This window comes from Octodon degus, unplaced genomic scaffold (assembly GCF_000260255.1).
Source record: "Octodon degus isolate 3935 unplaced genomic scaffold, OctDeg1.0 scaffold00040, whole genome shotgun sequence".
Lineage (NCBI taxonomy): Eukaryota > Metazoa > Chordata > Mammalia > Rodentia > Octodontidae > Octodon > Octodon degus.
This window is the reverse complement of record NW_004524616.1, coordinates 17120866-17135491: the sequence shown is the minus strand read 5'-3', so window position 1 is coordinate 17135491 and position 14626 is coordinate 17120866. Positions and strand designations below refer to the sequence as shown.

The following is a 14626-nucleotide window of genomic DNA, read 5'->3' as shown; positions in this document are numbered from 1 at the left end:
ATTTCTTTGTTCATTTCCCTCCACTAGAATGTGAGTTTACATTTGCAGAGTGGGTTGACTTGTGTGCCTAATAAAGATTAAGTCCAAGTCTCAACTCTTTGTACCTCTGATTTGACCTTATTTAGAGAAAGGGTCTTGCTCAGCCTTTCCACCACTGCCCAGAGACCACTGTGCCCATACATCTGCCACCACCCACCTAGGACACAGAATATCCAGGCATGGATAAAGATGAGCTGGTGAGGGCTGGCCAAATAGCTCAGCAGATTAAAGCACCTGCTTAGGCAGATGCAGGGCTACAGAGGTTGGGAGTTCTATTCACTGGCCTGCCATGCTGGCCCCACCCCCCCGGGGAACGCTGAGCTATTGAACGAGACTACATGTGGTGGTGTGGGCTGGCAATCCCAGCACTTATGAGGCTATAAACAGGAGGATCACTATGAGTCTGATCTATGCAGTGAGACCCTTGTATGCCCTGTACACCCTGTCCTAAATACAGAGAAAAGAAAAAAAACACGAGCTGGTGTAGAAGGCCAAACTGGTCAAGCATGCTGAGCAATATGATGACATGGCAGCCTGCATTAAGCCTGTAATTGAGTAAGATGATGAACTATTTAATGAGGAGAGGAACATTCTCTCTGTTTCTTATAAAAATGTTGTAAGAGCCCATAGGCCATCTTGGAGGGTTTTCTCAAGTATCCAGCAAAAGACTGAAGGCACTGAGAAAAAGCAGTAGGTAGCTTGAGAATATAGAGAGAAAATTGAGACTGAGCTAAGGGATATCTGCAATGATGCACTGTTTCTTTTGGAAACGTTCTTAATCCCCAGTGCTTCCTAAGCAGAGAGCAAAGCCTTTTATTTGAAAATGAAGGGAGACTACTACTGTTACTTGGCCAAGGTTGCTACTGGTGATGACAACAAGCATACCAAGAAGCTTTTGAAACCAGCAACAAGGAAATGCAACCAACGCACCCTATCAGATCAGGTCTGGCCCTTAACTTCTCCATGTTCTATTATGAGATTCTAAACTACTCAGAGAAACATGTTTTCTGGCAAAGACAGCTTTGAATGAAGCCATTGCTGAACCTGATACATTAAGTAAAGAGTCACACAAGGACAGCATGCTGATAATGCAATTACTGAGAGACAACTTGATATTGTGGACATCAGATGCCCAAGGTGATGAACCTGAAGCAAGAAAAGGAGGGGAAAATTAACTGGCCTTCCAACTTTTGTCTGTCTCATTCTAAAATTTGTATAGTAGACCATTTGTCATCCATGCTATCCCACAAATAGTTTTTTGCTTGTGGTTTATGATGGATTTATGTTACTTCTATTTGAATTTCTATATTTCCCATGTGGTTTTATGTTTAATATTAGGGGAGTAGAACCAGTTAATATTTAGGGAGTTGCTGTTTTCATCTTGAGATGGCCAATATGGAGAAGTGAAATTTTTATAGAAGTTACAATTGTTTGGCATAGTACTTTTGGTACATTGTGGCTTCATAAGGGCCAGTGTTAGAATTGCTTTCATGTCTAAGCAAAGAAAACCGCCTATGTATTGGTTTGTCCTGGCGGGGAGTAAAAAGGTCACTGGTACCAGACACAGGTGTCCCTATTGTGGGTCCTTTCAGGAGTGGAGCACCTCCAAGGCTGAGGTAAACACAGGTACCTCACAGGTCCTCCAGGTATGGAGCCCGTGTGCAGGGAGTAAGAAGTCTCAGCATGCACATCTGTGCCTGCAGCTGTAGGGGTGTGCCTTCAGAGGAAGTCATCATCCATTTACTCTGGGTAAGGCCAGAAACAGTTCACATTCCATTATTCTGTAAAGTTACCTGTTGTTTGCTTTCATTATTTTTGCTACACATTTTATTTGTATTTAAATATATTAGGCAACCGAAGAACAAATGTAAAAGTAAAGATGCAGTAAAAATTGAATTGCTTGGTATTCATTATTTCATGTATATCAAGCATAGCAATAAACAAAAATCCATGTATTCAACTTTTCTTAGATTTTTTGGCTTTTGTGATTTTTTAAAATTCTTCCCTAAGAATTTTATGCATATGCTGTAAAAATAGCTAATGGGGAAGTAACTTGAGATGATGGCTAGCTTTGGTTAATATCTTAAGAAATTTTCAAGAACAATCTAAGCATAATTGTTAAGAACATATGTATTCAGTTCATGGAAGTGGAATAAAAGCTTTATGAATGGACATTTAATAAAAAATAGAAACAGGCTCTTTATAGATATAGTTTAGCTAATAAGGGTCTCAGAATAAGTCCATCTTGGATTTAGTGTGGGCCCTGAGTGCAATGCAGAGAGCCTTACAAGAAAAGAATATTTAAGACATAGAAGAAGACCAGACTTTGGAATTATGCTCCAAGGAATACCAGGAGCCACCAGAAGCAGGAAGAGGTAAGGGCCATGCCCTCCAACCTTCGGAGGGAGTGTCCATGGGCCTGCACATGCTGACCCCAGGGCAGTGGCCTCCATATCTGTAGGAAGTACGTTTCAGTTTCTGTAAGATGCAGAGTCTAGGTTAGCTGACTGTGTCATCCCCAGGACTAAGACAAGGTCCTGGTGGTGCACGCTGCTGCACTCCAAGCTGTACATAGACCAGGCAGGTGGACACTAGGTTTCCAAACACGCTGTCCAGCCGGCTCTGTGCCGGACAGGGACACAGCATCCACCTTCTCCCGGAGCATGCGCAGAACCAAGATGCTCCCCCTAGGCTCGCCTCCAACCCTGTACTGGAGCAGCTGGAACCCCCCCTCCCCGCCCATGCTCCCTTATTCACAAGAGGGTGGAAAGAAATTTTGTATCCCAGACAGGTTGGGGGAATTAGATGGATGTAATAGGCATTAATTAAATATAATCTTTCTTCCCCGTGCCTGAGGCTACCCCTCATTTCCAAATAGGTGGAATGCCTAAGCTTATCTGCTTTAGAGAGCCATTCCTTGTGAAAAAAAAAAAAAAAAAAAAAAAAAAAAAAAAAAAAAAAAAAAAAAAAAAAAACCATTTACTGATATGGGAAATATCTGTGCTATATTGTTAGGCCGGGAAAGGCCTCTGACAAAGTAACATGCGCATTAGCTACGCCTGTAATAAGTAAACACGGAAGTGCAGCCCTTCACCAAGAAGAAAGCCTAGCTCAAGGACTCTGACTCCAGAATCCAAATCATTCTCTGCCTTTGACTTTGATTTCAACCCGCACGGAGCCCACCTGGTGTGGGCCTCAGGAAACCCTCTTGCCGGCCTGCTCGCCCTCCTTCTCATGTCCCAAGGTCCCCTCCGTCTTTCCAAGTCTCCTTTTTATTTCCTGCTGTAATGGTTTGTAATTTTCTCCATAAAAGTCAGGCACACCCCTTGCAAGGCTTATTCCTAGATGCCTTTCAGGTTGTCATGCTGTCCCGAAAGGAGGCTTTTATCGCACATCTGAGCAGGTTCTTGCTGAACAGGAGCACGATATGCTCCTTAATACATACGAACTCTTGTTCATTTGTGGAGACTGTGGATAGTCCAGGATTTTCTATATAATATACAAATGAAGACAGATCTGTTTATACCTAATTCTTATGCATTCACATAGTTTTCTCCCTCCATGTCACATTGATTAGGACCTCAGTTTCAATGTGCAGCAAAATCAGCAATAAAAAAGCATCTCCACCTTGTCCCTGACACCACTGAAGCTGTATCTAAAGCATCATCCTGAACATACAAACTCTTCTCAAATGTTTGTGGTACTTTATCAGATTAGCAAACTTCCCTTAATTTTCTGTTTTGTCAAGTAAGGTTTGTTTGGCTCGTGAAGTTAGACAGTGAATTTTATGAAGTACGTTTCCTGCACCTTTTGAGGTGAGCCTCTTATCTTCCTCCTATAATTAGTGAGTATACTGACTTAGTATAATTTTCCAGACATTGAACTAACCCTGCATTCCAGGGTTAAACATTACGTGACTGTGCTGGACTTCATTAGTCAATATTTTCTTTAGAATTTTCCTCTCCCAGTCCCTAAGTGAGTACTTTCTTCAGCTTGTTTTGGGGCCATTTGAGGTGAAATGGTGCTGGGAGCCTCAGGTAACACCCCACACATTTTTAGACACTGATCATCACTGGCAGCACTCTGTGTCTGCTTTAGCTTCTTCAAGTGCAGCTTCAACCAACTGCAGGATGAAACTGTTTGAAAAATTTATGCATGTACTTAAACATGCAAACTTTTTTTTCGTCATTCCTCTCTAAATAACATGTTATAACAGGTACTTACATGGCACTTACAATGCATGAGGTATTATGATTGTCTAGAGATTATCTAAAGCATACAGGTAGATGTCCCAGGTTGTCAGCAAACACCGTACCATTTTACATACGTGAACTAAGGGATCATGAATTTTCATTTCAGCAGAAAGTCCTAGAACTAATGCCTCCAAGGACACTGTATCTCAAAGGTTTTCTAGTTTGGCTCAAGAGGAGATTCTGCCTGACTGGACGAGTCCTTGGAAGACCTGCATGAGACAGTGTGAAAGATGCCTAGCCTGAGAAAGGCTAGAATCCAACAGGTCAGAGTACTTCCATGACACTGGCAGGGTCACGGGTCCCAGAAGCCCTGTTAGTCACTGGGTAAGCCCCAACTGACTCTGATCTCGAGCCTCGCTCCCAACCAATGGGCAGGGCAGAGTTATGTTGGCCTGGGGAGATAAATCATTGATCTAAGTGCCTTCTTACAAAGGACAAGGAGGACTTGTCAGCAAGGCTTGGAGGAATGCGAAGCGAGGTATTGAGGAGCCTGGACCAGCTAGGTCCTGTAGTACCTAGCAGGCAGATATGGCAGCGGCTTTTCGCAAGGCGGCTAAGTCTCGGCAGCGAGAACACCGAGAGCAAAGCCAGCCTGGCTTTCAAAAACATCTGGGCCTGTTGGAGAAAAAGAAAGATTACAAACTTCGTGCAGATGACTAACATAAAAAACAAGAGTTCCTCAAAGATCTTCTAAAGAAGGCTTTTGAAAAAAAATCCAGATGAATTCTACTATAAAATGACTCGGGTTAAGCTCCAGGATGGAGTTCATGTTATTAAAGAGAATAAGGAAGAAGTAACTCCAGAACAGCTAAAGCTAATGAGAACTCAGGATGTCAAATATATAGAAATGAAAAGGGTTGCTGAAGCTAAGAAAATTGAAAGACTAAAATCAGAGCTCCATCTGCTGGATTTCCAGGGAAGGCAACAGAATAAACATGTGTTCTTTTTTGATACCAAAAAAGAAGTTGAACAGTTTGATATTGCCACTCATCTACAGACAGCCCCAGAACTAGTTGGCAGAGTCTTTAACAGACCCAAGATAGAGACCTTGCAGAAGGAAAGAGTGAAAGGAGTTACCCATCAGACTCGACTTAAGCGGATAGCTAAAGAAAGACAAAAGCAATATAACTGCCTGACACAGCGGATTGAACGAGAGAAGAAATTATTCGTTATTGCACAGAAAATTCAAACACGCGAGGATCTTATGGATAAAACTCAGAAGGTGAAGGTGAAGAAAGAAATAGTGAATGCCCCAGCCATTTACAAGTTTCAGAGCCGTCGGAAGCGCTAAAGTGTTATAGATAAGCCTTATTATCATTTGCATAAAAAATAATTCAATTTTTAGTAATAACTTCAAATTCCATTATTTCAGATGAGATCAGCCATATTCTGGGTGGCATGGTCATAGGCCTACCTACTAGTTCAAATGGCATGGCTTTCCTGTTTATAACCATGAATTATTATTGATGTCTTTCTGTGAGCAATATTAAAGCCCCTTCCCTGTATCATTGTTTCTGGTTTGTCAAATCATTCTTACTTTTTTTATACAGTACTTACATTTTTTTCACTATGGAAGTTACATATCATTACAACAAAGTAGAAAATAGATTAATTCATTCTTAATTTTAATACTTATTCAAGAACAAGAAGTAATTATTGGCTACTGGGAACTAAAATTACAGAGGTGAACAATTGTGAGCATTCTGTTTTACTTAATTTTATAAAGTTGTGCATTAGTTTTTATATTGTTTTGTAGCTATAATTTTAATAAATAATTTTACATCAGAAAGAAAGAAAGAAAGAAAGAAAGAAAGAAAGAAAGAAAGAAAGAAAGAAAGAGAAAGAAAGAAAGAAAGAAAGGACAAGGACCCTGGTTTAATCCTTGATACTGCATACCTTGCCAACCACCGAAACCAGACATGGTGGTACATGGCTAAAATTCCAGTGCTGGGGAGGCTGAGACAGGAGAACCACTACAAGTCTAAGCTACATAGCTAGACCCTGTACCAAATAAATAAATAAATGTGATGTTTTTGCTGCCCCCCCCCCCCAGAGAACTGACCGCTGCCCTTTTGGGGGCAATACTTAGGACTGAACCCAGGGGGCGCTCTACCTCTGAGCTACAGCCACAGACTTTTTATTTGAGACAGAATCTCACTGTCTCAAGGCAGGGCTGAGGCCTCAAACTCACACAAGGAGTATGGCCTTCACCAAGGGTCAATGGCATAAGGAAAGGAAGGCAGGAGCCAGGCAGATGGGCTTGGCTTGGGGCTGGGAGCCCCCTGCCCTCAGAAACAGTCTGTTGAGTCAGGACTGTGGTGCCTGGCCAAGGTCAAGGGTGTGGGCATCCAGCCTGGCTTCAGGGCTCTGTTTACTATTTTACTGTTTGACTTGACCTCTCTGGACCTCAGTGTTTTCACCTGTCAACAGCTAGAAATAGCATTCACCTTACATCAGATCATAGTGACAGTTCCATAGTTTATGCAGCATTTGGTATGCAGTACAGAGGCTGCTACTGTCATTCCTTACAGGAGTGCTGGCTGATGGGCAGAGGCCCCTGGGGTGCTCCCTGCTCCTCAAAAGAACGGGCCATCTCATAGTGGTCTTGGTGGCCTTGGCCTGGCCCTTGTTAGGGGCTGGGCACCATCTAATGCTGTGTGAACCACCAGCCCTTGGTTAGATTCCCTTCAACTCTGAGCAGAGTAGGCAACAGAAGGAAGAGCTGGAAACAGCAAGCCTTCCCACGAGTGCCTGGGGACTACCTATTCCTTGAAAACACCCTTTCTGGTCTCCAAAAGAAATTGCTGTTTTAGCCCCTGTAGATGTCTGAGTGACTTCAGAGACATTTTTGAATGTCTACCACTCTGAAGCTCCCCTGCCAGATCATCTGCCAGGCTGATCCTGGGTGCCCAAGGAGGCCAGTGTGAGGAAAAACCCCATCACCCAATATCTGGACTGGGTTCAAATCCCAGCCCTGCACTCAGGAAGCCAGGAACGTGGGAAATTAAAAGCAAACTCTGCAGGCTGTCCTGGGAGGATTGTGTCTTCTGGGCCTCTTAAGGCCAGAGCAGAGGCTGACCCTCTTGGCTCTGGAGGCCAAGACCTGAGGAATCCAAATGCCTGTGTAGCTTAAAGAAAAAACTGAAGTAGCACCAAGACACAGAGGTGCTGCTTCGAGCTTCTCTGACCACTCTGGCCTGTCCTGCCCTAGGCTGGTTGGCTTTGTGCAGCTGGACCCTTCAAGGAGCAAGTTCAGCCTCTGGAGCTGGGGCTGGGAGCCTTCCTTTCCCTGGCTTTAACAGGGCAGTTTTAGGAATGGTACACAAGTCCATCCTGTGTCTGGGATGATCTTCCATGGCCCCAGCTTGGCCAGAAGGACAATGATGAGGGACAAAGGCCCTTACTGTGTGAATAGGTTGCCTGGGAGAGCTGGTGGGTCCCTGTGGCAGGTACGTGGAGACACCTGAAAGAGGCCTAGCTTGGTTGTTGCCTGCTCACAGCAATGGGTGCTACAGGGAGCCTCCAGGATTTGCCAGGGCACTGTGCCCCCTGAAATCCATATGGGGACAACAGCAGGACCAGGAAGTATGCAGGGGAGATAGATGGACATGAGGAGACATGGGAAGCATGGTCCAAGGTGTGTATAGGGTTAAGATGAGAGTGGCAAGCACTGTCTTGGCTCAGCCAGAGGAAAGAAGCAGGACAGCCCCTGGGTCACCCCCTGCATGCTGTGTGACTGCTGTGTCCCAGGTAGGAGATCTCAAGTTTCTTCCTTCAGATGTGACCTTGAAGTGTCCTGCCTCTTCCTGCCATCATCTCTCTGGAGATGTCCAGGTCGAAGGGCTGCAGGCATCTGACCTGTTGGACTTAGGTGTCCATCTGTGGACAGGTAGAGGAGGAACACACTGTCTCTGGGACCTTCTGGGCATCACTCCAGGATAGACCCTTGGCTGACATTTTGTCCCTGGTAACAGCTAGGAAATTCTGGCAATTGGGTGGCTTCCTTGAGGCCCTGATGCTAGTGACAGCCCTTTCTTGTCCTGCAGGGATGCATGCCTTCTCTGTCTCAGGTTCTCCATTGCCTCTTTTCCTCCTGTCTATCCTGACCTATAAGGGAGGCTGTATGGGATATTCTTACTCCATGGGGCACAACCCAAAGGTCTAAGTTTAAATATGTCCCCCAGTTCATGAATTAGATGTCCATCCCCCAAATTCATATGTTGATCATTTTTAGAGGTGGGACAGGCCATAAGGACAGGTCATGAACATTGGCTGCTGTGGGATTTCTCAGCATACTCTGTCTGCCTCCTGTGTGATGCTCCCACCTTGCCATGATGCCATGTTCTGGGACTTCGAACACTCCAGAACATGAGCCAAAATCCCTCAATCCTTTATGAGTCACTTGGTTTCAGGGCATTTTGTTGTGGCAGCCAAAACAGACTGAACCAGTAGTGAAGAACCAAAGCTTTGGAGCCAGCTGCCAGGTTCAAGTCGCAGCTCTGACATTAACATTTGATTCTCAGCAAATGGTGTGGCCCCTTCATGCCTCAACTTCCTTATCTGTAAGTGGAGATGACACCAGACCCTCACACACAGGCTTGCTATGAGGATTAAATGCCAAAGTAGTGCTTTTTCTGGGACTTCACAGTCCTCCAGGTTATGAGAAGTCCTGGGTGCTAGCTCTGTAGAACTCTTAGGCCAGCAGGACGTGATGACGTGAATCACACTGGCAGTAGGCAGTGTGGAGAAGGGGCTCAGGGCATAAGGGATGGAGAGAAAAGATGAGTGGGGAAAGCAGTCCTGCTGGAAGCTTGCAAGTCCAAATTCAGAGAAGGAGAAGATGCAAAAAGAGAAAAAGAATCAGTAGGTCCTGAGGCTGAGCCAGCATCAGGGCAAACAACACAGGCTGCTAGGAAAGAAGGAGGCAGAAGGGCTTCTCAGGGATGGGGCAGGAGCAGAAAAGTGTGGCTTAGATGTGAGCATCTACAGCAGAGCCACACTGACTGTTTCACATTCTCCATGTGAGTGATGGGGTGAGCTGGGGTTTGCAAACAGCCTCAGGTAGGGTGGCTTTGTGCCCAAGGTGTGACCTTGGAAGTGGCGGCCGTGGGAGTCAGCCCTGTGGGCAGAGCCTGTGACTTCCCTGGTGACCCAGGCCTGTCACCTACCCCTCCTCATATCATAGGCAAGGAGAGAAGAGTCATGGAAGAGGAAATAGAAATAAGCTCAGGATTGAGCATTGTCCCAAAACACAGAGCTGGGAGATTGCAGTCACTAGGAAGAGTGTCCTTGAGGTATCACTAATTCTAGCATAGCTGAGGCCTGGCCAAGGTCCAGTGGCCACCTTTCCTCTTTAGACCCACAACTTTTTAAAAAATGATTCTAGGGATTAAACCCATAATCTTTTCTCTGAGCATCTCAGAACATTTTATTCTGACAGGGTCTTACTAATTACTAAATTACCCTGGCTGGACTCAAACTTGCAATCTGCCTGCCTCAACCTCCCAGAGTACAGGCCTTATAGGTGTGTACCACCATGCCCCAGTGCATGGCATCAATGTCTAACCCTGTGTGCTGGCCAGAATTAACTTGAGGACACATTTGGAACAGGGGACTTCCCAGCCATCTGGGTACCCAAGGAGTCCCTCAGGAGGCAGAAGCCCTACCTGGTCAGGCTTTCACCCCAGTACCATGATCCCAGATTTCTGAAAGTGCAGGATCACAGATACTGGTGATTAGAAGAAAGAAAGGAATAGGTGGGTTAGGGGACAGGAAAGGGGCAGAGGAGGACACAGGCAGGAGGGCAGGGAAAGCCCAACTCCCAGGGTTGGCAGTGAGGGACACTGAACCATAGATCTAACTGGGGTTCTTTGCAGAACTTGATCTACCTAAAGGCAGAAATACCAGTCACATCCGCACTGTATACCTACATTTTCATTTTTAATTTTGGATTTTCAAGAGACAGGGTCTTGCCATGCAGCCCAGGCTGACTTCTAACTCACTATGAAGCTCAGGTTGGCCTTGAACTTGTGATCATCCTGCAACCTCATCCTCCTGACTGCTGGGACTTTAGGCATGGTGGCTAAGTTGGAACCAAACTCCAAGATGTCCCTGCAGCACAGCATCCTGATCATGGCAGCCTTGGGTCATGGCAGCCCTGCCTTCTTCAGGCATGGGTACCAGAGGTCAGCAACTGTGTGCAGTGCCATCTGATGTAACAGAAGCCCACCCCAAAAAGTGCACAATACCTCATTTAATCCTACCACTCCATGCAGTAACTGTCACTGTCTCCATCTAAGAGCTGAGGCCACTGGGCTCAGAGCAGTCAGCTGAGGAGTGACAGAGCCATTTGCCTTGTGGCCTTGCTCTGTTCCAGTGGGGAGTTAACTTCCTAGAGTTGGCTGCCCAGAGGGTCTGTTTACTTCTCTAAGAGACAGGAACAGGGCACCCTAATCCCAACCTGACAAATTTACACTTAAGGCTTGAGTCAAAGGGATATAAAATTCTTGGGAGTATTGGAAGCACCATAAAAATGCAAGACCCCAAATCAATGCCATTAACTTGAGGCCTTCTTTTCTCTTTAAAGCAGTAAAATTCCATCTGAAAAGAGTCTTTGCAGCCAGGACAGATGAAATATTTATGGATTACAGACACACTCACTAAAACACTTTGATTTGGAACCTCTCTGAGCTCAGAGGGAGCTAGAGAAGCAAAACCAGTCCCAGCCCATGAGGCACTTGAGGAAGAAGAGTTCAAGAACAGTTACACCCTGGGAGGAAAGGGCTGGATAGGAGAAGTGTCCCACACCCAGAAGGCACCAAGGAGGACCCATGCCGGCCAAGAGGACAGACAGGTTCTGGTCTGGTCTAGGCACTCTCTATGCCTAAATTTCTCTTTTGTAAAAGAGAAATTAAAACAACTAATCACACAGTCTTACCTATAAATATTTCATGAGCCATGAACCGTTTGGAAGCCAACAAAGCTTATAGATTTTCCCCCCAGGGAAATGTAGTTTTTCAATGCACACAATAAAATACCAATTACATGAAAATAGTATCAAAATATTAACAACACAAATTTGTAAGTTAGCAATATGTGTGCTTCTTTAAGACATTAAATAATAACATTGAGCAGTAGGTCTAATAAACACCATAATTTCAAAGTGACACTAGGTATGAATGGTTTTTGTGACATGTGTGACAACCTACTAGGACAGGAATTTATCTGTTATTTCTGCTGGTGATACACAACTAGAGAAAATGCTCAGTTTCCATGAGGATCAGTGAACACAGAGATAACACTTTTCTCTTCCAAGTTCTGCCACTCCCTAACTCAGCCCCAAGGAGCAGCCCATGGCCCCAAGTAAATAAGCCCCATCCTAAGGACACTTTAAGGAGGTGTTTAACAAGTTCATTCATTTTCTATTTTTTTCAACCATTTCTCTGTTAGCACAGTGGTTACAGAACCAAGGTTAGGGATGTGTCCTCAGACTGCCTCATGCCACCTGCATTGTCTTGTTTACTCCATACCACAGCCCTTCTACCCAGCCCACATTTCCCGTTTTACTGATGAAGAAACAGAGATTCCAAGGAGAAGGGATCCTGGGTGAGGTATGTAGGAAGAGCATTTCCTGCTGAACCAGAGAGTGCCAAGTGTTGGCTTCTTCAGCCTTACACTTTTTGCACACCTGGACCTTGGGGGACGACTGTCTGTCATCCCCCCATTCACTCAACAAGCACATTCAGAGTACCTGAGGTATGTGGGCTCTGCAGGTAAGAGTGGAGTGGCACACCCCAACTGTTACAGATGCCCATGCACTTGAGCCATGCATGCCAGTGTACTCCAGGCATAACGGAGACATTTCAAGAGCTCTAAGAGCTCTAAGGAGGGAGGTTGGTTTTCTTTGGGGTGAACCTTGTGAGCATACAGGGCTGACATTTTCAAATATTGTGCCATAGAAAGCAAGGGGTGTTTGGCAGAAAGAGAAGTGTGGGTGGTCAAAGATGGAGGAGACTGTGTTGGGCATTTAGCACTTGCTTCCCAGAGATGACCAGGCTATATGGCAGGAGTGTCACCTGTCATCCTATTTCATTTCTGCCACAGTCCTCCTAGGCATGCCACAGCACCCTCACTAACAGTGGAGGAAAATGAGGTTGAGAGAGGCTCAGACATTTGTCCAAGATCCTACAGCTGGGAGTGTTGCAGCCAGATTGCCACACAGAGATGGCAGCTGCAGGAAACCCAGACTAGGGACCCAGCCTGTCAATCTGAGTCTGGAAGAACTAACAGGGAAAGGGTGCAGGAGCTGGAGAGCTATAGCTGAGAGTGTTGCCCTAAAGGATGTGCAACCCTGCTGACTGCCCACCGTCATCTTGGTCCCAAGAACTCACCTAGCCCTGTGTCCCCACCCTTTGTGGTGTAGATTGTTACTTAGTCCTTCAGGTCTTGGAGTCTGTTTCCCATCCCAGCCGAAGCATCACTAAGCATCTGACATGGGTGCAAACCCTTTGTGGGTTTTGTGGCTCCAGTTTTACTGCCAGCTGGAAACAGCCACACAAGAGGGATTCCAGGTGACCTGAGTGGAAAGAGACAAGCCACCCAGTGGCACCCTGCCCAGGCTGTAGAATCAAGAGCAAAAAGAAGGCTGTCACCTTCTAAAGTTGCTAAGTCATAGGATGCCCCATCACACAGCCATCATTGCAGAAGCCATTGCCACTTGGAGTAAATCTGCACACAGAGTTTAGTTTAATGACTGATCTCCCTGAGCCCATTTTCCCTGGAAATGTATAAGTGCCCTTCATAGTGGGCCATAATGCAGGGACCCAATGGGTCTCCACTGTGGGGACAGCTGAGGTCTCCATTGGAACCTGGAACCAAGCAGCCTCCCATCCATGGAAGAGGTATATGTTTTGCTACCATGGCTCTTGCTTGTGGCCATCCAGTGCTGCTGGTAGAGGAAGCTGCCAAAGTAAACTGGGTCATCTTCCCAGCTGGGAAGTGCCCAATGCCCAAGTGGCTCATCTCTGTTTGCTTCTCTCTGCATACATGCTTTTATTTCTATTCACACAGAACCTTCCCACTAGGAACCCAGATCCTCTAGGGAGTGCACTCTCCAACACAGCCTGAGCCTTCCCTGTACACAGGGCCCTCGGTGTACATGCTCCTGCATTGTCTCTGTCCCTGGGATCCTCCTGCATGTCACCACCCCCTTAGCAATACTGTGAGACTCATGCAATTACCCCATTTCAACAGGGGCAGACTTGAAGCTCAGGGAGGAGATGTGCTAGCTACCCTTCAGCAGGCCTCAGTGGGCCTCTGGACCTGGGCCATCTGGCTCCAGAACTGGGGCTGTGTCTACACTGTACAACGTGTACTCTCCTAGAAGAAAAAAGCCATCAACCAAGAGTTGAGGTGACAGGAACACCCACAGTGTGATGAAAAAAAATATGGTAAATGTTGAAATTTAACACTTTGTTACACTAAATGACAAGATGGCCATTAATCCCTGTCTACTTCCTCTCTACTATGACACACTCATCCCACCATTCTGGCCACTTTCTGAAGCAGGTCTGCAGGTCCTTTTTTTGTGAGTGGCTTTAGGGGTGCACTAATGCCTGCCTCAATGCCCTGAATTGATTCAAAATTTTTTCAGCAATTTCTGTCACAAGCATCACCCTGCACCCTCATTTATGTTGTCCACTAGGGAATGCACTGTGGGACTCATGGCTCTTCCCTGAAATCAAAATGACTTTGAAAGGTAAAGAGTTTAAATTGCTTTAAGACATTGTGGCAGCTGTAACAGCAAAACTGAAGACCCTCATGAAAGAGGGCTCCCAGGACTGCTTCCAAAAGTGGCAAGGACAATGGGATCAGCATGCTTGATGTGAGGAGAGAATGTCTTAAAGGGGTCATGGCAATGCGTCCTTTACTGCAATACATTTTTGTTAAGCATTTCAACATTCACCATTCTTGTCAATCACCACTTGTATTGTCTGGGGAGGACTAGGGCTGGGAGTTTGAGCAGACCTGAGTGGGACAGGGATGTGCAAGAAGCATCCATACATCGCAAAGGTGAGTCTCTTTCCCTGACTGTGGTGACTCCAGGACCCACACTTTCCCCCCATGGTGTCCTGCTCTGGCAGGGATCAGTGGTACCTGGCTTTGCCACTCTTCTCACCAACAGCCCCTTCAATTGAGTCATCAGGGTACACAGCTCTGTCCTGACCACAGCTGTTTCAGAAAGGATCTAGAAGGAACGTAACACATGGTACAGGCATCTCCATGCAGCTGAGCCTGCACAGAGACTGGGCACCCAGAGCCTTCTGTAAACAACC

The 14626-nt window shown here is 45.8% G+C and overlaps 2 pseudogenes; both read left to right on the top strand.

Moving 5' to 3' along the window:
* The first annotated feature begins 514 nt into the window (after positions 1–514).
* Positions 515–1214, top strand: LOC101592146 (annotated as a pseudogene).
* A 3552-nt stretch (positions 1215–4766) lies between these two features.
* Positions 4767–5805, top strand: LOC101563632 (annotated as a pseudogene).
* Positions 5806–14626: the final 8821 nt, after the last annotated feature.